The sequence below is a fragment of the Chelmon rostratus genome, chromosome 20 (genome assembly GCF_017976325.1).
Source record: "Chelmon rostratus isolate fCheRos1 chromosome 20, fCheRos1.pri, whole genome shotgun sequence".
Lineage (NCBI taxonomy): Eukaryota > Metazoa > Chordata > Actinopteri > Chaetodontiformes > Chaetodontidae > Chelmon > Chelmon rostratus.
The window spans coordinates 2848249-2872708 of NC_055677.1; the positions used below are offsets into that span (position 1 = coordinate 2848249).

Below are 24460 nucleotides of genomic sequence, written 5' to 3' on the forward strand. Positions count from 1 at the left end.
TGGAGAGCAGGGAGACGGTAGACGAGGGGGGCACAGATGACGGGGTGGCCTGAGCCTTTGCTTTTCTGTGGGAAAGATGATAAAAGACAAAAACATGTGAGACCATAAGTTTGGGATTGAATGATTGAATGAGAAAAGGCCAAGTGAGCATTTGAGTAAATCAACAGTCTTCATAAACTCACTCGAATGCAATAATCTTGCGGTGAACCCAGGGAGCGTTCACCTGACTGCAGAAAAGACCTTTTTCTGTTTGGAAGCTGCAGGAATGACAAACAAATGCATCATTAGTACTTTCAAACTCTTTGTGGTAAAAGTACAAGCTGGCCTGACCTGGTATGTTATTAACAGGCCAATAAAAGCATTTTTAATCTTCAACAATCATTTTTCCAGACTATATTTCTGTTGTAGAGGTACCAAATTATGAACATCATATGTTTTCTTTTTAACACGTACATCCAGCACTCTTCTTCTTACTTACATGACAGCTCGGACACATGGAAGGTTCGCTTTCTGGACCATGTATCCTGTGATTGGTTCTGTTATCTCCTGTTTGTTGACCGTCTTACAGCAGGATGCCAGCTTCTCAGCTAAAACAAACAAATACAGGAAACGGTCAAGAGTTAAAATTAAGAAGTCAAGTTAAATGGCTTCTGTAAGATCTTGTGACTTGTTTATGTAAAGCTTAATCTCACCTGCTGATCCAGACTCAACCACAGCCACCAGGACCACGGCGACCAGCGCAGTCTTCAACAGGTCTCCACAGTTGATCATTTTGAAAAGAGGGTTCAGGTTAAATATGAGATTAAAAGGATAAATACTGAATAGAGTAATCTCTGTTGGTCTTTCTTCTCCCTTCCTCTCCAGAGATGTCGGTGAACTGAGGACCGACTGGACACATCAGATACTTAAAGCCTGAAAAAGCAGAAGCGATCCCTCTGGTTAGTCATCCTCCATTTTTTTCTTTCCCTCCTCTCTCTCTTCGTCTGAATGAGTGACCCTCTGATTTACGGTGTTTTCCATGAAGTGACCGATTTACCAACAGGAAGCACTTTCATCATAGAGTTTCGTTTCCAAAACAAACTCACATTTCTTCCTGATTATCTGATGGTGGGGGTGTTAGGAATCCCTCACAGGCCAGAGATCATCTGTTCTCATTACATTTACTGAAGCATTAAGAAAGAAAGAAGTTCTGAAACAATGAAGAAACTTAATGCAAACTGGTCACTGTTGAGTGTAAATGTGCCTCATTTCAAGATAATGAAAAACTGAAGCCTTCAACGATGGCTGCATTTTCTTTCTCTGTTCAAAGAAGAGATGAAAGATGATTTTTTTCAGGGTGAAACTTTTCCCGTTATGAGGAAGTCAGTGTTTATGTCATAAACAATTGGGTAATGTTTTTGGTCAGGACTTACTACAGTGTGCGGTCATCATGGCTCCAGCCCAGTGAAGCACAGACATGTCACAACATGGTCCTCTGAGCTTCCACCAGCATGTAATGTAATGTACAGCAGCAGAGTCATTAACTATTCACTAAAGAGTCCTTTATAGAGTGTGTTCATCAGTTTGTGGTGAAAATCTGTCAGAGAATTTACTGAATGTAGAGAGAGTAGTCAAATCGCCACACAGCTCAAAAAGCAATGATTCCTAATTAAGAGTCAGCTGCTGTCATGCACTGAACAGTGTCCTATTCTTTTACTGCATTTAGTGAAAAACTGATAGTCCAACACTTAACAGCAGGGCTTCTCAAAGTGCGGATTGAACGGAAAATCAACCCGCACCCAGCCCATATCGTCAACCTGTGGCCTGCAGGTCACATCCAGACAGTCCCAGTTTCTGATGAGGTAATGGCTCATTCGTTGGTAGTTGAACTGTTGGTTTTGTGTTGAGCACTATTGAGTGTATATTTACAAAAACAATGAAGTTGATCAGTTGAAGGATTAGATATCTTGTCTTTGTACTATATTCCACTGAATATAGCTTGACACAGGTTTGCAAATCATTACATTGGGTTTTTATTTAGGTTTTACACAGCTTCCAACTTTTTTGGAATTGTTTTGCATTGTGCTTTGAGAATAAATGAGCAGAGATGTTGTGGAGGTCTTCAGGTGCACACGATTCACAGAATGCTGTTCAGGTGAGCACAGCAACAGCTTATTGTTGTAACTGAGTGTACAGATGAGGGCGTAGGCAGAGAGTTGTGTTTGTTTGCTACGTATGTGTAAAAGCTGTGCAGTCCCTCCTTTTCTTTAATATGTTGGTGTGTGTTGTGGCTGCAGCTGCTGCAGAGTTCATGTTGTTTATACATCTGCGTGTTGTCTTATTGTACTGTTGGTTTTATGAGAAGTGTCGGGTGGATTAAAGTCCCCCTGCACTCAAAAATAAGTTTTTTCTTCCTAATCTTATAGTTGAATGTTTCATCTTCACTGTGCATGGTGACGTTTGTGCAGAGTTTGAAACTCGAGGGCTATTTTCACAAACATCTGCAGAAAGTGAAACGTTTTTCTGTGCTCGTTAAAAATCTAGTTTTAAAGAGGCGGGCCCGCGAGCCGGAGCCGGTCCTGGTCCAATATTCAACTTACACAAGTGTGATGTGGAAGCTTGAAGCCAACAGTGCACAAACACTGAGAATGGACTTCTCAGTAAAGTTGGAGAAGTGAAGTAGTTAACCTTTTGAAGTGAAACACATTTACATAATCATTGATCCAGAATTTTTTAATGAGGGAGATGGAGTAGATGCCATTTTAAAGATTTTACCAACATAATAGAACTTGTTTTGTGGAAAAACTCCATAGAAACACATTGAAAATACAGTCTCTTGTATACATTTCAAAACCTGTATGAAGGGGACGTTAATTTGTGTGGCTTAGTACTGCTTGTTGCTCGCTCTGCGGTGTCCAAAGATGTCTTATTCATTTTTGGTAATTTTTGTTTAATTTTCTCGTTTTTGTTGTCCTTTCTAGTTAATTCTAGCAGGGCTACACAGAGGAAGCCTACTGAATATTTATGATAACAATCAGCTGCAAAGTGCTGTCTACAGAAATGGAATTTACATCAGGGTCAGTGGTATGATATTGTTCCATTAGTGAATACTTTGACATGTAATGTAATTTATTTTGTGGCTTTAACATGTTCTTTAATTTAACAGTGGGATCATATATCATCATTTCATCCACCCCTTCAAAATAAACTATAATGCAGTACCATTTACTCAGTGCTTTTCCACTGATCTACTTTCTCCTTTTATTTAAATATGTATTCATGCAAGTACTTTCAGTTTGACTTGAGTATAGTATTGCAGCACTCTTTCCATCCCTGCCAGCCCTTAACCACAGCTGCCAAATGGCCTGTTTCATGTTTGAGCCTTGTCTCGATAAAGGTCTGCGGCCCTTACAGCTTCTTGCATTTTCATATCGTAAAGTAGCCAGAAAAGATGCAGATAAACAGCCAAACACATAAACAATGGATGCAGCATCACATGTGTAACGTTTATTTTAGATGAAAAGTTATTACAAGCTTTCAAATAAATAAAACATCCTGAAATGGTTTCATAGATTTAAGATCGATGGTAATAATAAAATCATTACTTTGATCATAAAGTTCTATTCTGTAACTTGCAACCATTTATAAATACACTTGGTAATAAATACATGAATACTTCTGTATCGGCACTGATCAATTAAATTAAACTAATAAATAATTTCACTCTTGAGAGATAGAGACATTGAAAGAAACTAAATACTCAACTTAAAACAATAATTTAACATCATCATGTTCTTCAAGTGCGACTTCAAACATTAGTTTGTTCCAGTGTTGACTCCATAATCGTTAACGTCTTTGTTTTCATTGGTCGGGGAGGAGATGCAGGCCTGCGGGCCTACTCATCATCTGTTTCTGAAAAGGTTTCACCAGCAGGCATCTCGGATGTGGAGGCGAAGGAAGGAAGAGAGGATGAGGAAGGAGGAAGAGAGGATGAGGAAGGAGGAAGAGAGGATGAGGAAGGAGGAAGAGAGAATGAGGAAGTCGGGGAGGCAGTGGATGTGATGATGGAGAGCAGGGAGACGGTAGACGAGGGGGCCACAGATGACGGGGTGGCCTGAGCCTTTGCTTTTCTGTGGGAAAGATGATAAAAGACAAAAACATTTGAGACCATAAGTTTGGGATTGAATGATTGAATGAGAAAAGGCCAAGTGAGCATTTGAGTAAATCAACAGTCTTCATAAACTCACTCGAATGCAATAATCTTGCGGTGAACCCAGGGAGCGTTCACCTGACTGCAGAAAAGACCTTTTTCTGTTTGGAAGCTGCAGGAATGACAAACAAATGCAACATTAGTACTTTCAAACTCTTTGTGGTAAAAGTACAAGCTGGCCTGACCTGGTATGTTATTAACAGGCCAATAAAAGCATTTTTAATCTTCAACAATCATTTTTCCAGACTATATTTCTGTTGTAGAGGTACCAAATTATGAACATCATATGTTTTCTTTTTAACACGTACATCCAGCACTCTTCTTCTTACTTACATGACAGCTCGGACACATGGAAGGTTCGCTTTCTGGACCATGTATCCTGTGATTGGTTCTGTTATCTCCTGTTTGTTGACCGTCTTACAGCAGGATGCCAGCTTCTCAGCTAAAACAAACAAATACAGGAAACGGTCAAGAGTTAAAATTAAGAAGTCAAGTTAAATGGCTTCTGTAAGATCTTGTGACTTGTTTATGTAAAGCTTAATCTCACCTGCTGATCCAGACTCAACCACAGCCACCAGGACCACGGCGACCAGCGCAGTCTTCAACAGGTCTCCACAGTTGATCATTTTGAAAAGAGGGTTCAGGTTAAATATGAGATCAAAAGGATAAATACTGAATAGAGTAATCTCTGTTGGTCTTTCTTCTCCCTTCCTCTCCAGAGATGTCGGTGAACTGAGGACCGACTGGACACATCAGATACTTAAAGCCTGAAAAAGCAGAAGCGATCCCTCTGGTTAGTCATCCTCCATTTTTTTCTTTCCCTCCTCTCTCTCTTCGTCTGAATGAGTGACCCTCTGATTTACGGTGTTTTCCATGAAGTGACCGATTTACCAACAGGAAGCACTTTCATCATAGAGTTTCGTTTCCAAAACGAACTCACATTTCTTCCTGATTATCTGATGGTGGGGGTGTTAGGAATCCCTCACAGGCCAGAGATCATCTGTTCTCATTACATTTACTGAAGCATTAAGAAAGAAAGAAGTTCTGAAACAATGAAGAAACTTAATGCAAACTGGTCACTGTTGAGTGTAAATGTGCCTCATTTCAAGATAATGAAAAACTGAAGCCTTCAACGATGGCTGCATTTTCTTTCTCTGTTCAAAGAAGCGATGAAAGATGATTTTTTTCAGGGTGAAACTTTTCCCGTTATGAGGAAGTCAGTGTTTATGTCATAAACAATTGGGTAATGTTTTTGGTCAGGACTTACTACAGTGTGCGGTCATCATGGCTCCAGCCCAGTGAAGCACAGACATGTCACAACATGGTCCTCTGAGCTTCCACCAGCATGTAATGTAATGTACAGCAGCAGAGTCATTAACTATTCACTAAAGAGTCCTTTATAGAGTGTGTTCATCAGTTTGTGGTGAAAATCTGTCAGAGAATTTACTGAATGTAGAGAGAGTAGTCAAATCGCCACACAGCTCAAAAAGCAATGATTCCTAATTAAGAGTCAGCTGCTGTCATGCACTGAACAGTGTCCTATTCTTTTACTGCATTTAGTGAAAAACTGATAGTCCAACACTTAACAGCAGGGCTTCTCAAAGTGCGGATTGAACGGAAAATCAACCCGCACCCAGCCCATATCGTCAACCTGTGGCCTGCAGGTCACATCCAGACAGTCCCAGTTTCTGATGAGGTAATGGCTCATTCGTTGGTAGTTGAACTGTTGGTTTTGTGTTGAGCACTATTGAGTGTATATTTACAAAAACAATGAAGTTGATCAGTTGAAGGATTAGATATCTTGTCTTTGTACTATATTCCACTGAATATAGCTTGACACAGGTTTGCAAATCATTACATTGGGTTTTTATTTAGGTTTTACACAGCTTCCAACTTTTTTGGAATTGTTTTGCATTGTGCTTTGAGAATAAATGAGCAGAGATGTTGTGGAGGTCTTCAGGTGCACACGATTCACAGAATGCTGTTCAGGTGAGCACAGCAACAGCTTATTGTTGTAGCTGAGTGTACAGATGAGGGCGTAGGCAGAGAGTTGTGTTTGTTTGCTACGTATGTGTAAAAGCTGTGCAGTCCCTCCTTTTCTTTAATATGTTGGTGTGTGTTGTGGCTGCAGCTGCTGCAGAGTTCATGTTGTTTATACATCTGCGTGTTGTCTTATTGTACTGTTGGTTTTATGAGAAGTGTCGGGTGGATTAAAGTCCCCCTGCACTCAAAAATAAGTTTTTTCTTCCTAATCTTACAGTTGAATGTTTCATCTTCACTGTGCATGGTGACGTTTGTGCAGAGTTTGAAACTCGAGGGCTATTTTCACAAACATCTGCAGAAAGTGAAACGTTTTTCTGTGCTCGTTAAAAATCTAGTTTTAAAGAGGCGGGCCCGCGAGCCGGAGCCGGTCCTGGTCCAATATTCAACTTACACAAGTGTGATGTGGAAGCTTGAAGCCAACAGTGCACAAACACTGAGAATGGACTTCTCAGTAAAGTTGGAGAAGTGAAGTAGTTAACCTTTTGAAGTGAAACACATTTACATAATCATTGATCCAGAATTTTTTAATGAGGGAGATGGAGTAGATGCCATTTTAAAGATTTTACCAACATAATAGAACTTGTTTTGTGGAAAAACTCCATAGAAACACATTGAAAATACAGTCTCTTGTATACATTTCAAAACCTGTATGAAGGGGACGTTAATTTGTGTGGCTTAGTACTGCTTGTTGCTCGCTCTGCGGTGTCCAAAGATGTCTTATTCATTTTTGGTAATTTTTGTTTAATTTTCTCGTTTTTGTTGTCCTTTCTAGTTAATTCTAGCAGGGCTACACAGAGGAAGCCTACTGAATATTTATGATAACAATCAGCTGCAAAGTGCTGTCTACAGAAATGGAATTTACATCAGGGTCAGTGGTATGATATTGTTCCATTAGTGAATACTTTGACATGTAATGTAATTTATTTTGTGGCTTTAACATGTTCTTTAATTTAACAGTGGGATCATATATCATCATTTCATCCACCCCTTCAAAATAAACTATAATGCAGTACCATTTACTCAGTGCTTTTCCACTGATCTACTTTCTCCTTTTATTTAAATATGTATTCATGCAAGTACTTTCAGTTTGACTTGAGTATAGTATTGCAGCACTCTTTCCATCCCTGCCAGCCCTTAACCACAGCTGCCAAATGGCCTGTTTCATGTTTGAGCCTTGTCTCGATAAAGGTCTGCGGCCCTTACAGCTTCTTGCATTTTCATATCGTAAAGTAGCCAGAAAAGATGCAGATAAACAGCCAAACACATAAACAATGGATGCAGCATCACATGTGTAACGTTTATTTTAGATGAAAAGTTATTACAAGCTTTCAAATAAATAAAACATCCTGAAATGGTTTCATAGATTTAAGATCGATGGTAATAATAAAATCATTACTTTGATCATAAAGTTCTATTCTGTAACTTGCAACCATTTATAAATACACTTGGTAATAAATACATGAATACTTCTGTATCGGCACTGATCAATTAAATTAAACTAATAAATAATTTCACTCTTGAGAGATAGAGACATTGAAAGAAACTAAATACTCAACTTAAAACAATAATTTAACATCATCATGTTCTTCAAGTGCGACTTCAAACATTAGTTTGTTCCAGTGTTGACTCCATAATCGTTAACGTCTTTGTTTTCATTGGTCGGGGAGGAGATGCAGGCCTGCAGGCCTACTCATCATCTGTTTCTGAAAAGGTTTCACCAGCAGGCATCTCGGATGTGGAGGCGAAGGAAGGAAGAGAGGATGAGGAAGGAGGAAGAGAGGATGAGGAAGGAGGAAGAGAGAATGAGGAAGTCGGGGAGGCAGTGGATGTGATGATGGAGAGCAGGGAGACGGTAGACGAGGGGGCCACAGATGACGGGGTGGCCTGAGCCTTTGCTTTTCTGTGGGAAAGATGATAAAAGACAAAAACATGTGAGACCATAAGTTTGGGATTGAATGATTGAATGAGAAAAGGCCAAGTGAGCATTTGAGTAAATCAACAGTCTTCATAAACTCACTCGAATGCAATAATCTTGCGGTGAACCCAGGGAGCGTTCACCTGACTGCAGAAAAGACCTTTTTCTGTTTGGAAGCTGCAGGAATGACAAACAAATGCATCATTAGTACTTTCAAAGTCTTTGTGGTAAAAGTACAAGCTGGCCTGACCTGGTATGTTGTTAACAGGCCAATAAAAGCATTTTTAATCTTCAACAATCACTTTTCCAGACTATATTTCTGTTGTAGAGGTACCAAATTATGAACATCATCTGTTTTCTTTTTAACACGTACATCCAGCACTCTTCTTCTTACTTACATGACAGCTCGGACACATGGAAGGTTCGCTTTCTGGACCATGTATCCTGTGATTGGTTCTGTTATCTCCTGTTTGTTGACCGTCTTACAGCAGGATGCCAGCTTCTCAGCTAAAACAAACAAATACAGGAAACGGTCAAGAGTTAAAATTAAGAAGTCAAGTTAAATGGCTTCTGTAAGATCTTGTGACTTGTTTATGTAAAGCTTAATTTCACCTGCTGATCCAGACTCAACCACAGCCACCAGGACCACGGCGACCAGCGCAGTCTTCAACAGGTCTCCACAGCTGATCATTTTGAAAAGAGGGTTCAGGTTAAATATGAGATCAAAAGGATAAATACTGAATAGAGTAATCTCTGTTGGTCTTTCTTCTCCCTTCCTCTCCAGAGATGTCGGTGAACTGAGGACCGACTGGACACATCAGATACTTAAAGCCTGAAAAAGCAGAAGCGATCCCTCTGGTTAGTCATCCTCCATTTTTTTCTTTCCCTCCTCTCTCTCTTCGTCTGAATGAGTGACCCTCTGATTTACGGTGTTTTCCATGAAGTGACCGATTTACCAACAGGAAGCACTTTCATCATAGAGTTTCGTTTCCAAAACGAACTCACATTTCTTCCTGATTATCTGATCGTGGGGGTGTTAGGAATCCCTCACAGGCCAGAGATCATCTGTTCTCATTACATTTATTAAAGCATTAAGAAAGAAAGAAGTTCTGAAACAATGAAGAAACTTAATGCAAACTGGTCACTGTTGAGTGTAAATGTGCCTCATTTCAAGATAATGAAAAACTGAAGCCTTCAACGATGGCTGCATTTTCTTTCTCTGTTCAAAGAAGCGATGAAAGATGATTTTTTTCAGGGTGAAACTTTTCCCGTTATGAGGAAGTCAGTGTTTATGTCATAAACAATTGGGTAATGTTTTTGGTCAGGACTTACTACAGTGTGCGGTCATCATGGCTCCAGCCCAGTGAAGCACAGACATGTCACAACATGGTCCTCTGAGCTTCCACCAGCATGTAATGTAATGTACAGCAGCAGAGTCATTAACTATTACAACTGAAATAGTTTGGACACTGTGTCAAACATAGATAAAACAGAATGTGGTCTTTTGATAACTCTTTTTGATATAAACTCAACTGAAAGCAGCACAAAGTCAATATATTTAATGTTTGAGCTCATCTGTTTCATTAATTTTTGGTAAGTATCTGCTGATTCTGAATCTGATGCAGCAACACGTTTCAAACAAGTTGTGACAGGAGCAACTAAAGACTGGGAAAGATGCGGAACGCTCCAAAAACACCTGTTTGGATCATTCCACAGGTAAACAGGTTGGTTGGTAACAGGTGCTATCTGCAGTTGTTAAATGGCTCCCCAGACTGGAGAATTAGTGCCACCAACTGTTTGTCTCGATGAACAAACTCAGACTCAACAAACTCGAACTTAGGCTAAATTTTGCACTACATTTGGATGGAAACTTGACTGTTGTCTTGCTTTTGTATTTCCTGGCGTTGAATCACATCAACTCCTCAGAACAGCAGCATTTTTATCCCCTTCCAGCACACAGCGACTACTACTCTAGGGCTACTCCTTCTGTCTGTGTGATGTGTTAGGCGTGAGCTGCAGGCTGTAATTGCTCTACTGGTGTGTGTTTTATTTAAGTACTAACTGTAGGCATGGTGCCTCCAGCAGGCAGTACAGAGCTTTAGGGCATTCAATTGTTCGCAACTGGACCTCGTCAGTTTGTCTTAGAAGACGTTTCGCCTCTCATCCGAGCAGGCTTCATCAGTTCGTACACAACCAGACTAGATAGGACAGCTCTAGTCCAATGCAATGGTTTTAGGTTCAAGTATTTATCCCGTGAGTGAGACCAACCCACAAAAAACTGAATACTTAAATAAATAAATACTTGAACCTAACACCATTGCATTGGACTAGAGCTGTCCTATCTAGTCTGGTTGCGTACGAACTGATGAAGCCTGCTCGGATGAGAGGCGAAACGTCTTCTAAGACAAACTGATGAGGTCCAGTTGCGAACGATTGAATGCCCTAAAGCTTACAATGACCTGGATGAATGAGAATATTCACAGGCAGGCAGTACAGAGTTTAATGGAACAACAAGCAGAAATGTTCTGTTACCTCATGATCCTTCACTATATGTAGCTGCTTCATACTGTGTAGTTTGTGTAATTGAAACTGGGGTTAAAGCTACAATAGCGCCCCTCTAAACAAAACTGACACATATGTAGACTGAAACGCGTGCACCCAGAACTGTCACATCGAGAAAGCACTGACGGGGGGGGGGCTGAACGGGAAACACGTAATTTATTCAACCAAAATGTGACAAAGGAGACAGGAAGTGACTGGCAGTAAGAACAGAACCTTCCACTCGGCAGACTTTCAGTTTATTGTGCTCTCGTTCGACCTGAATGTAAAAGTAAAATCATCTTTGTTTTACGAGAAGCAAAACTTCAGAGTGCTAAAGCCTCGCTGACAGCCAGAAGCCATGCTGAGGTTTTACTCCAGTTTGGTTCAAGTGGTTTGAAGCAAGCAGCTGCCTCACTGACTCACTCATGTTCTTGAAGGTGCTTTAACATTTCTGTTGTATGCGGTGCAGTAGAGGAAGCGGATAGTCGATATCAGCAGCCTCTATGGCACCAAAACCCTCTTGGTCACCCTGCTGATCATCCCTTTTTTTGGGTGTGGTGTATATCAGCCAGTGATTAATATGCTGCCAAAAGCAATTCTTGTCATCTTGTCTTCCCAAGACATCTAAACTATTCATCATCACCTTCTCTGTACAGGGTGTTTGGACAATGTGTGACTTTGGTGACGAGACTTTCTGAGAAATAAATGTTTGCGGGGGACGAAGTGGGTGGTGTTGCACCTATTGAAGCTTATAGCACTGTAGTAGACAAATGTCTACACAAGCTTGCACACATCCAAGTTACTTAGACAAATGTTAGAGGCCATGCAAAAATAAAACCAAAGCATAACCATGAAGGGGACGTGAAGATCAGGCCTGCAGCTGGTTGGAGGATCCTCATTTTGAAATCCGATGTCCACCGTTTCAAAACATGAAATTGTAACTCAGTCGAAAGGTTGCGATTGTCTTCAGCACTTAATTTGCAGCTAAGCAGGCGGGTTGGGGACATGATGAGTTGAGACAAGTAATTTGAGATTGAATTACCGAGTAGCTATCACTTGGCTTTGTGTCCACAGTCAGCAGATTAGAGTAAACCAAGCTTCCTTCCTACTTTCCTTTCACCGCACTTCTCGTTCTCAGTTGCATCATATGGGATGTTTTTCACAGGGCTTCACATGCAGATTGGATTATTTCTTACTTACAGAGAGTTTCCCAGTAAAAATAACTCTTTTGGAAAGAAAATGTAGCCTGTTCATTTCTCAACCCATGTCTAAAACAAATGTATGTGAAAAGTTTTGTATTGTGTAACCAAAGATCTGATAACAGAGGAGGGGTTGCATTTTTCCGTGTCCTTTTAAATTATATATGCTTTTATCAATATTAGGTAACAAGAAGGCAGGTGAAGCCTTTGTTTGACACTATTTCAAAAACAAAGCATAATGCAGAGGGTATTTAAAAGAGTTAGAATCAGTTTAATGGCTAAAATTAGCAAAAGACAGTATTTTTGTTTTCATCTATATGCCCTTTCTGAGTGAAACAAGAGTTTGAAAAGAAGCATCAAAGGCTCTGTTCACCTTGAGAGGCTGGAAGTGTGAGACAAGCTGAGAGGTATTTATTCTAAAGCATAAATTCTAAAGTCCTTGCTTGCAGACTCTTCAGACTTGCTATTTTCAACAGCTTACATCCTCTGAATGAAATCAGAAACTACTTCCCCTTCTCTTATTTAAGTCTGGTAGCACTCTGAGATGTCAAACTGACTGCAAATATCAGAGAGACCATTTTAAACCTAAACTTCTCCAACTTCACTTCCTATGTTATAATGTGACACATTATCAATTAAGTAATTTCTAAATGTGTCTTTATTGTTAGCGTGGCAGTGTTGACTGCTGGGTCCAGACACCAAGGTTTCTGAATTAGATTAGATAATTCTAATAACAGATTAGATAATATATAAGATTAACTGTCTTTTGGATCTGAATTTGAGACCCCTTGTTAGTTCATAGATTAGTAGTCGTAGTCAGACAACCAGAATGATAAATACAGATTAACATGAAAGGTTTTGAAGAAATGTCATCTTACAGTGGAAAATATGTGGCTCAGTGGTATCCACAGAGCAGGAACATTTCCTTGAAACTGCTCAATTACTTCCTGCCCTTCCTCCAATATCTGCTTTAAGTTGTAAAAAACTGCAGAAAAGGGGAAGTAATAACTCCAAATGTGACCGGGATGACTGGCTCATGTGCTCCACTAATCATACCTCCGTTTCAACGAGGTTAACGTTGATGTCAGCATTCAGTGTCTTACTAATGCTTTCAGTATGAAAGACGTTCTTATTCACCAGAGCTGACCTGATGCTGCGTCACGCTCATCAGACCTCTGTTTCACAGGATGTGAATAAATGATGGTCATTTTCTCGCTAGCAACATATCAGCAAATTACTATAACAACCAGATTTGAAGACATACTGTCTGCTGCAGGTTAAACTGTGGAAATAGTTAGAGGATGTGGTCAGTATGGCCGGTAGATAAGTTTCCTACACAGCAAATAACAGTGTGCACATCAGCGTGTTTCACATTTTTACAACACTGCTGGTTAATCACGTGTATTTCACAGAATGTGAGACAGTAATCGTATAAGAAATTGCCTCTGCACTCAATGTTTTTTATACAGTACAGAAAAGGACAAGATACAGTTTATATAAAATTTGTTTGACAAAGCAATCCCAACTCAAGACCCTTACTTGCTTTTTTGCAGAGCTCTCAACCATATCACATAGTCTTCATCAGCTTCATCTCGGATGTGTTGACATACAAGCTTAAATGTGACCACTGAGCAAACTTCAGCTACTGAGGAACATGTGATATTGACAGCAAGTGGACCTTGATCAAACTACTGTTTCCAGGGTCAGGACCGAACTTTCATGCTCAACTTTTAGATAGTAATAGATAGTAATACTTTTTGGGTTACACATGTTTTCTCAAATAAACTCAAAAAAATTCAGAAATAATTTCTAAGTTCTCATTACAGATAGCATGGTGGGTTTCAAGTGAAGTAGCTGTAATGTTCACACATGCTGCTGTCGACTTTTTCTCACTGCAAGTGCACGGTAATATGTGACAAAAGATAAGAATTAAAATGGAAACACTCGAACCACAACAGCTGCTTCCTCAGCAGCGATGCTATCGCTGCAAGCGACTTCAGAGATTTAGATGAAGATCTCAGACCCTGATACTGTTTGCTTGTTTCCTGGAAAAGCCTTGTGATTGGCCGATCCTGCCAGATTGAATGGGCCCATCTAGGCCCAACCACAGCAATGAGTGGACGTGACATATAAGCATTTAGTTTCAACTTGCAACTAATTTAACTGATTTTTGTGAACATAACATTGACGTATCATCAACTTTTAAGTTGATACGGTGAACTTATGGGGGATTATTTACACATCCAACAGTTGGAGGGCAACATGATCATTCATTTGTAGTCGTGTTTTTGGTCTCCACCCAACTCCTGAGGAACATATGTGTCTCTTTAGCTGCTTAATGCTTCAGTATGTTCACCAGCTCGTCTCTAGCTGTCTCTGTCTGCTGTTTGCTGCTGAGCAGGTATCGAACAGTGACTTTTTGCAGCTGCTGTGGCTGAAAATGACACTATGAGAGCAGTGAGAGTGAACCACAACAGTAAAGCAGCTCCGTGGGGAGCTGCAGATTCAAGGTCCAGTTATTAATAGTGATTCTCTGGAAGATCACCACTACAGTTACACTGCAGTTGTTGGTGCTTTAAGAGTTTAGTTATTTATTTTCAAGGATTGGGAGGAAATATGGAGTATTTGTTGGTTTTTGGTGCAAGAAATTCAGATTTTAATGTATTTCAAGAGTGAGACAGTGGAAAAGCTTGAAGTGGATAAACGTAAGTTGCTGAGTATCTCCATTTCATGTAAGTCATGTATTGTTTGGTAAATTTTACATTCAGATATGTTGCATCCTTTATGATTGATTGAGCCCATAAATTTCGTCATTTGAACATTTTTCTGTTTTTTCATGAAGTTGACTTTTTGGAGATACATTGTTGTTGCTGGAAAAACTATAACATGTAGGTTTGAACACTCAGTTTTGTTACTGAAACATATTATTTAGAGGGGATTCTGTGCAAAAATACACATCTGACACCTGAAACAAAATAGTATTAAAGAGGAAAATATTCAAAAGTGATGCAGTTTTGTTTTACTTTTGCTGTAATCAAAGGAGCAGGTTGCTCACATTGTTTTCACAGCTTCAGAGTGATATGAAGAGTGAGGAGGAAAAGTCTTTAATGTTTACCTCGTTTGTACAGTCTCTGCTGACTGTAGTGTTGAAAATGTTAGCTGGAAAGATACAGCTGATGAATATAATTCGACCTGTTGGCCTGACCTCAAAATGTTTTCACTATGTGCCTGTGTCGTATTAATGTATGAGCCCCTTAACTCTTGGGCTCCCCCTGCTGGTGAACATTAAGACACAAAGGCATGTTAGAAGAGGGTTACAAAGTGAGGCAAATAAGGAAAAACCTGTGAGGTATTTTTCAGTGTCACATTCTTAAGCAGCAGCATTTAATCTGAAATTGGATGGCACCTGTGTCTGCATTGTATACGGTTTCAAGGACTAGTTTCTCAAGTCTTCAGCGATAAAATATGTTGGATATATCAGCAACACTCCTGTAAAACCAGACAGGTGAAAGTCTTTAACGGTTAGTGGCACACAAACGCCATCCACACCATACACACCACCAGTGTAGCAGTCATGCTGATCACATGTCAGTGTTCATCAGAACGTTGTCACCATCAAGTGGGGGAAAGAAAACCTGCAGCCAAATTGTCAATATTTTGAAAAAATAAAGTGGCCATCTGGGTAAACAGGAAACTGCCCTGGGACCCCAGACCCACAGGGGCATGAAAAGTCCCAGGTTCACTGCAAAACCACTCCTGCTTTTGGTCATTTCATGAACTGCAAATTTGTTCAGGAAATGTGTTTTGTAAAACTAAAGTACAATATGAGCTAAGGCAGTTTGCTGTACTTTTGCTGTGTTCTGCTGTATTTTTGTGTGACCCTGTCTTGTAGAGGGTCATGTATGAAATTTGAAGACCTTTATTGTTTTTATATGAAATTCTGCTCCCATGTTGAATGTTCCAAACTAAAGTTTGGGTAATCAAAACAACACAAACTAACTGACCCACAGACAACCTGTTTGTTCCAGTTCAGCAGAGTTTGGGCTGGGTTCAATGGGAACCGAGGGCTGACAGGATGCACACTGCAGTGTGGTTGGTGGGTTTGCGCAATCAGTAGAGACCTGAATGCAAAGCTTTGATCTGGGATCCTGTAACATGTCAGATCTGGTCATGCAAATAACTTACTCCAAGAATTGTGTTGTAATACAATGCTATGTGTTACAGACTTATTTATTTATGTTTATTTTATGAAGACAGATACATAAGCAGAAATTATCAATTGTCCATTATTCATTCATAGCATTTGCTGCCAAAGCATTTAGTGGATTTTTCATTTAGAAAAAAAAGCAGTGTACGAAACACAAACCATACATCGAAAACACATATACGGTGAATACAATTTGGTAATCTGTGTGCTGTAGGACCCTATATTATCTGCCCTCTCAGGCATAGAAAGACAGCTAACTAGACAGCTTGAGTAAGAGCGACACCATATGGCCGTGGGCATAAATAGCCACCACTCTGCTACAAGAGTGTGTCTGTGGGAAGTTGTGCCCATTCAGCCAAAACAGCATTGGCAGTACCGCTGGAGCAACAAAGGGCTTTCCCTAACCACAAAACTGGAAGCACCCAATTGGCTAAACATCTTCATATCCTGTAGCAATAAGAAGACCTTCCACCGGAACCAAGGCTACTAGCCCAAGCCCTGAAAAACAGCCCCAAACCATCAGCCCTCGTCCACCAAACTTTACTGTAGGAACTATGAATTCTGTGAGGTGGTGTTCCCCTGCCCCCCGCCAAACCCAGATTCATCCATCAGCCTGCCAGATAGTGATTCATCGCCCAAAGAAGATGTTTTACACCCTCCAGCTGATGTTTCGTATTGTGTGTGGTGACGTGTGATCATGGAAACATGTTTCATGAAGCCCGTTTGTACGCTGATGTTGCATCCAGAGGCAGTTTTGGAACTCGAGTGAGCGATGCAAGAGGTGATGGATGTTTTTTTACGTGCTGTATGTTCAGTACTCGTGAGCTGTTGTTGCTCCTGGGCAGCCTGGTCAGACGTGGCAAAGGTGGCTTCCAATGACTCGTTTAAAGTCACTGATCTCGATCGACCCTTTCTAAATTCTTATGGAGATTTCATGGCTATATGGTGGATTTTATTCTTGTTACCAATGAGTGTAAAATGCAGATTATTGATTAGAATTCTGTGTTGACAACAAATGTTAATGTGAAGCTATTAACTTTTTGAATGTCACAACTTGAGTTTCACTGCTTCCTCTTTCATGTTGCTCGTTCTGTCCCATCATCATGATAAGGTGTTCTGTGGGTTCTCTAAAGAGGCGTTAGCGTGAGTATTGAGGAAACTGGAGATGCTGAATCCTATACCCATAGCCAATCTACAGTTAGCATGTGCTGACAGCTTTTACCAAGAAGGAAATGCCAGTTCCTAAAAGGACAACAGTTTTGTCAAAGACATGTTTTCTGTTTTTCTTTGGACATATTTTAGCAGGTTAGTAACCTGTCGAACCCAAATCTCTCTTCAGCTAAAGGCAAGATACAGATGAAACAATATCTGGAGAATCTTGCTCACAGTACGCTTTAGGACAATTTAGGTCTGCATCTAGCAGTCAGTTTCGTTATCGAGCTACTGATTATTTTGCTGGTAAACTAATCATTTGATCTGCAGAACACTAGAAAATGAAGTGGCCATCAGAAGTCCTGATGCTAAACTCTGAATTCCTCCCTGCAGTAACCTTGTGAGAATCGGTTTGATTTGAGGTATCATGAGGCCAGAGATTGCTCTGGCACTACAAATTTAGTTGGCAGCTTGTCAAATATCCAAACTGAATCTTTCAATAACAATAACTTTCAACAAAGAAACTACAATTAATTGTGGATCCATCGTGAATACTCTTAACAAGATCAGTTTCAGCCCTGATGGTGATTGGGGGAACGATTGATCTGATTACCATATGACTGGAAAGGTAGAAACTGGAAACAGTGTGCATGTTACCCAGCAGTCACTTAATATCGACATGTAAACCAAAAAGAAGTAACTCCAGCAGGGGAGGATAAACAATGTGATCTGTATTTAGGGTAATTAAGCCTGCAGTTAGCTTTTTCCCCTCTTGGAGGCGCAAACAAGTTGTGAAGTAGACATAGCATCGCCGTCAAAATTTATATGGTGAACTTGCTAATAGAGCAACATCATTCATCTAGTCGGAATTTAGTTTCAGGCCACCTGATGTATAAAATTGCTTATTATTCGTGAATATTCTTGTAAACAGTCTCAAATTATTTGCCTGTGTTTTATTCAGAGTAAGGAAGAGAATATCCAAAGCTTTAGTACTTCACTTAATGACGACAATAAGAGCACATGTGTACATGAGTAAGTGTAAACACACACTCGGATGCATTCAGAGCAGATGTGGTCACTGAGGTCCAGACAGCTAAGGAAATCCCTCACTGACTTGACAGTTCATTGATTCCATTCATGTTTCTATTTTTACTGCACATACTCAGCACAGAAATCCCCATTCATGCAGCGCCAGTACTGTTCTATACTGCTGAACTAAGAGTGGGCTCCACACATGTAGGAAATCAAGATGCAGTCTCATTTAAAAGCCATTTAATACTATTTATGTTTGTTTCCAGGTTCATTCCCAAAAAAGTAAAACTCTTTACTTCTTTTATAAAATAATACCCCAAAAAAGCTGTATAAAATGCGAAGCTGTGTAAAATCATGCAGAAAGTAGCTACAGTTTTAATAGATGTCTTGTAAAAGCTGTAAGAAGTAAATCAGCAGAAACTGTTCCCGGTGGCTGCTCGTCTTAGTTGTTTTTGCTATTCCACATCATCTTCATCCAGGAACCCAAATCCTGTCATCAACAACACTGGAGGACAGTTTAATTCTCCCTGAGGTGCAGAGAGTGGGGAGAAAGGGGGAGAGGAGAGAGATGGAGGGGAATATGCAATAAGATGTGAATTCATTCTATCCTTGTGGATTTGTTTCAGTGGTCTGTTCTACTGTTTGACTTTTGTTGTGTGTTTGAGCCCCTTCGTACTTGTGCTTGAGCATTATTCAATAAGAGGAAGCCCAACTGGTCTTGAGTAATAATTAAGTTACCACATATTAAGTACACCTATTTCAGATGCACTTCTCTTCAGATGTAATGTTTTATTTGGTAACACTTTATTTTACAGGCCTGTAGCTTACTAATGATTTCTAAGTACACTGTAATTTAGTGTTAATCATATGGAACTACTGATTTGGTATAGGTGCATTGAATTAATTACAATTACATCACATTACAATTAATTGGACATATTTTGTAAACCTGCCATCCTTCAAAGGTTAGAGGCTATTTTCATTCTTCAGACCTTCTAACTGTAGCACATCACGTTCATTGATCCAGACTGTGTGACTGAGCTGAGTTTTAATTCATCATTCTTACCCTGTTGAGGCGTTTTTTGAGCCACGGGGAAGTTCTCTTGACACAAATCTTTTCATTGCTGCTGGTTATAATCCTAGAAATAGAAAACAGGGAAATCGAACAATTAGACATTTTCATTTTTTCCTGAATGTGTTGTCATTTGGCTGATGCTTATTTTTAGAGCACCTCTCAATAAACATTGGTCCCGCAGTGGCTATTTAGAAGTAGCTTCAGACATGAGGTAATCAGTAATATAATATATAATGTCCAGCAGTATATCCTGAAATAATGATGATTTCAGTGAAGGAAGCTGAGGAAAACAACATGGCAGAGGTTGTTGCTGAGTGGTTTTCTGGCATCTTGAAGTACGTTAGACTTCAAGATACCAGACATGAGAGAGAGATGATTGCAGAGGTTTATTTCAGATTATGTACATTTAAAGACATTTTCAAAGCATGTTGTACTCACACAAAGGCATGATGACGGCAGTTCGTCCGCCATTTCTGTTCAAAACACAGCTGGATGTCACGAATCTCTTTCGACCGGCCTCCGGCACAGCAGGATGGGCTGAGTATGGTCGAATCAACTGTAGTGGACGGTTACAGAGAGAGAGATACAGTCATCATTCAGGAATACCATTAATCAATTTTTACTCATCAGAATCACAAGCATGACACACTGTGACACGCTGAGAGGCATGCAGAGAATATGATCACTGCAAGATGCACTAAAGATTTTCTTTGTTCGTGTGGACGTCAGGTTTATTTTACAAAGAGCTGAAATCTTAGGAATCTGTCGTCCCTGCTTGTACATTTAAGACCTCCTCTGGACAGATTTCTTTTTATGATTGTTTATTAGTTTTTCCAAATATAAACAAAAAACTGCAAAACACGACAGCAGCAACACGACGTATAAATACCAAACTGGATAGCGCTTCGCACAAAAACAACATAATGGTGAAATAATAGTGAAACGTTAGAGGTAGCAAAGTGGAGCAGCAGTCGATCCACAGACAGCAAGTCTGCAACTATTTTGGTGGTGGATTAATCGTTCATGGTGTTCTTGAAAGAAAAGCAAGAACCTTTGTATATAACTCAATAGTTAAATTTTAAAAAATGATGATAATGTTTTTGCTCTATAATCAAAACACTGCAAATTCAGTAAACGAAGCTGAACCTTGCGACGCAGAGAAGAGCGTCATCGCCGTCAGGGAGAGCAGACAAATCCAGCGGCAGGCAGAGAGACTCGTCATCTTCGAATGCTGCACGGCACCAAAACTGACTCCGGATCTCAGCTGTAAGCGGCTCCGTTTTTCAGGTACTATCTGCTCAGCTCACCAAAATCTAACGAGAAGTGAACCAGAGAGGTGTGAACTTATATGCTACAGCTTCACGTGAAAACAGGAACTATTGTTGTCATGAGCAGTGTTTCTGGAGGGACTCCACTACCCCAGAACATAGTGGAGTTTGTCGACCACGCCCATATATGTTCAGGTTTCACCAGCATGATAATATACACTATAAACCAAAAAAAGGTAAACACCTCATCCATTTGTAGTGATGTCTCGGACAATAGTGGACTTCCTGTTTCAACATGACAATGACCCCGTGCACGAATCAGCTTCATAGACAATGCATTTTCCCAGCTTGGTGTGGAAGAACTTGACAGTCCTGCTCAGAGCCCAGACGTAGCCCCATCCAACACTCGAAGTGGACTGTAAGCCAGACCTCGTCACCCAGTGTTGGACCTCGCTGATGCTCTCATGTCTGAGGGGGAGCGAATCCCTGCAGCCAGGTTTTAAAAAGCTTGAAACCAAGTGAGTAGAGGTTAATGCCCTCTGTGTCTCAAAGCTGTCACATATAGGCCTGACGTTCCAGTGTCCGTATACTTTTGGCCATATAGTGTATTGTATATTAATTGTCCAGAGGCCAGATTAGTTATGATTGTGGATAACATGTTCATACACCATCTGACTGCTGTAACACTGGAAGTTATCTCCTACATCTAAGTTAATGTTTACTATACTTTGTGTTTTTGATGTTTATGACCCACAGTCGTGTTTTTTGTTATCCTGTTTTTTATGTTTTGTTTATTTTTCTGTATTGCAGTGCCTATTTGAGTGAATGCATTTACATTTGGTCTTTTTTTCTTTATTTTTTACCTTCTTGTTATGTTATTATAAATGTGAGACTGAGTCAGAAGAGAAATCTCCCGTTCATGCAGTGAATCCACACTGCACTGCCATCCAAACCCAGACATTCAGACATGTAGAAAAACAAAAGCGAGTCACATTTTAAATCAATTTAACAGGATTTACTTTGGCTTCCAGGCTGTGCCATTACAGTTATTGACAGCTTTACAAAACAATGCAACAAAATTCAGTTTTCATAGCTTTATAAAATTTTATACAAAAATAACTTACATTTTAAATAGATATTTGTGTAAACGGAATAAATAGTAAATCAGCAGAAAATGTTCTGTGTAGCTGCCTCGCTGGGACGTTTATATCAGGCCATATCAACCTCCAGGACTCCGTTTAATAACGCCAAATCAGGAGGACAGTCCAGTTTTCCCTGCAGTGTGGAGGAGGGGGAGAGGTTAGAGGAGAGAAAAGAGGAAAATGTACAAATACTACTAAAAATCAGCAAATACTTATTAATTTGTTGTCATGAGAAATTCACATTTCTGTGCTTCGACACCAGTCGAAGTGATTTGGGTTTGATAGTCTGTAATTTTGTGCTGTGCTTTTTTTTGGGTCAGATTTGTGGGAAACTTCATACTTTGTTGTATTTTTACATTTGATTCACATTGCAAGTTAAACTTCTGTAGTTTCTAAGTTAAAGCTTATAGAGGAACGAGCAGCTTGACAAAATTTTAGTTTAAACAATTTTCATTCTTCAGACGTGTAAATTCAGCACGATATGATGGCCTGATACCTTTCCTACTCTGGTTTTTAACACATTCTGTATGTCTGATTCTCACCTTCTCTATCTTGTCTTTGAGCCACGTCGCAGCTGGATTGATGCACCATTGTTTGTTCCTCCTGGATACAACCCTGGAAACAGACACGAAACAATTAGACATTTTCACCTTTAACACGTAGAGAGAGCACAGCCTGTATGTCCTCTGCGCCAGGACGAAGCCAGCAGTGGAGAAAGCACGCCATGCTTACAGGAAGGCGTGGCGGTTGCAGCCTTCTCGCGGTTTCTGCTCGTAACACGCTTTGATCCTCTCTATCTTCCTGGAGCTGACGTTGCGACAGCACGGTAAGCCTACAACTGGATCGTAGCTGTCCACTGCAACACCAGACACACACACACGAAGAACGTAAACACTCATTATTCAGCATCACATCACAAGATATTTAGTCATCCATAAAGTGAGAGTGACCTGTTTCACACTGGGAGGCACCCATGAAATATGATTACTCCGAGACACACTGTAGCCATAGTTCCACATCCCTGGATCACAGCTAGAGCTGCGTTCTGATGCCTGAACCACATCAGATTATTGTGGCTAGATTATCTTTTATTTCAGTACAGGAGTTTCTTTAAATCTATTTGATGGTCAGAGGCCAGAATTATGGTCTAGCTAAGAGAAACTGTTAAATGATGTTGTGTATGGCAGTTTATCGACTTATCAAATTCTCACATTTAACAAAACTAACCAGTAAATATTTGCTTGAAAGTTTGTAATTAACTGATCATGGCGCCCCTCCTTTCTATTACAGTAGTTTTCATTCTTACGGAACAGATTCAAATTGTGGAAGACAACAGCCGGAGTCTGCACACATCGCACAACATTCAACAACAGCTCAGTTTTACCTAGAAGTGCAGAGGAGAGCATCACCACAGCCAGGGCGAGCAGACAAATCCAGCGGCTGGCAGAGAGAGTCGGCCACATCTTCAAAACTGCACGGAGCTCGGCTGTAAACGGCCTCGTTGTTCAGCTGCTAACCGCTCGACTCGTCAAAGTCTAATGATGAATGAAGCAGAGAGGTGCGATCTTATGTACTCCAGCTTCGCACAAAAAGAGGAACCTCTGTTGTCATGAGCCATGTTGCTAGGATGGAAATAACCATGCTGGGATGACGGGACGGGGACAGAGACTCACACACACTCAGAAGGTAGTAGAGTTTGTCCATCATGTCCATATATGTTCAGGTTCCGTGTTTATTGTAGCAGGATTCATCTTCTTCAGAGGTGATGCTGCTGTTATTGTGGTTTACTGATACCTGACATCCATATTTCACAGATTCTCCAGTCCAAACTCAACTGCAGCGACTCAAACAACACAATGACTCACGGCACCTTTATCCACATACTTTTGTGTACTTTTAATCGGGGCTTGTTGTTTCATGCTTTGGACCCCTCAGTACCGGTGAGAACATCTTTAGTGAGTTCAAAACCAGAACAATATGTTTAAACAAGATTACAAGCAATGTGTAGCAAGAAATGTTCCAGTGCAAACCAGACAGTAGCTCTCTGACAGACACAGAGTTTAAGTCATTTAAACATTCGAGGTAGAGATGTTCATGCTCAGATCATGAATGATTCAAAGACATTAGGAGCCTTTATTATACCTTATTCTGTTGTTGAAAAGAGCTCATATGCTAGTGTTTAACCCAATAAATGCAAAGCAGTTTCACACTATTTCCCTGTTTCCTCACAGTGGTCGTGCTTTTCTTTTCAGTAGCAGAAAAAGATTTGAAAATGATTTTAATTGATTGATGATTTTTTTAATGTTGACTGGTGGATTTTCTTTTCACTTTCTTTTTAAACAGCTTTTTAGTTCAACCTGTTAACTGCTGCTGCTGCTGCTGGCGGCCACTGAGACGACTGAAGCAGTTGGATGTTCAGTTCCTCCATTAAATCCTCCTCACACGTGCTGCAGGTGAGAGAGTTTCACGTTCACTCTCCCCACTAATATTTCCCCATTTGATTCGTAATTTCGTGAACAAGCACTAAAACGTTCGCTGAACTCATCGTGATTGATGACGATTTATCCTCTGAGGCCAACAGCCAGTGTTTCATTATTCAAAAGGACATTGAATATTTATACATGGCCTTGGTTTATGTTGCAGTTTTCACTATTTAACCTTGCTGAGGGGAAATAAAAAGGCAACATTAACATTTTT

The 24460-nt window shown here is 40.2% G+C and overlaps 1 long non-coding RNA gene across 1 annotated transcript; it reads left to right on the top strand.

Annotated features, from left to right (window-relative positions):
* The first annotated feature begins 22509 nt into the window (after positions 1 to 22509).
* Positions 22510 to 24181, top strand: LOC121624243. The gene is made up of 4 exons (XR_006007861.1): positions 22510 to 22589; positions 23054 to 23449; positions 23578 to 23703; positions 24107 to 24181. It is a non-coding gene; the product is annotated as an uncharacterized LOC121624243 (long non-coding RNA).
* Positions 24182 to 24460: the final 279 nt, after the last annotated feature.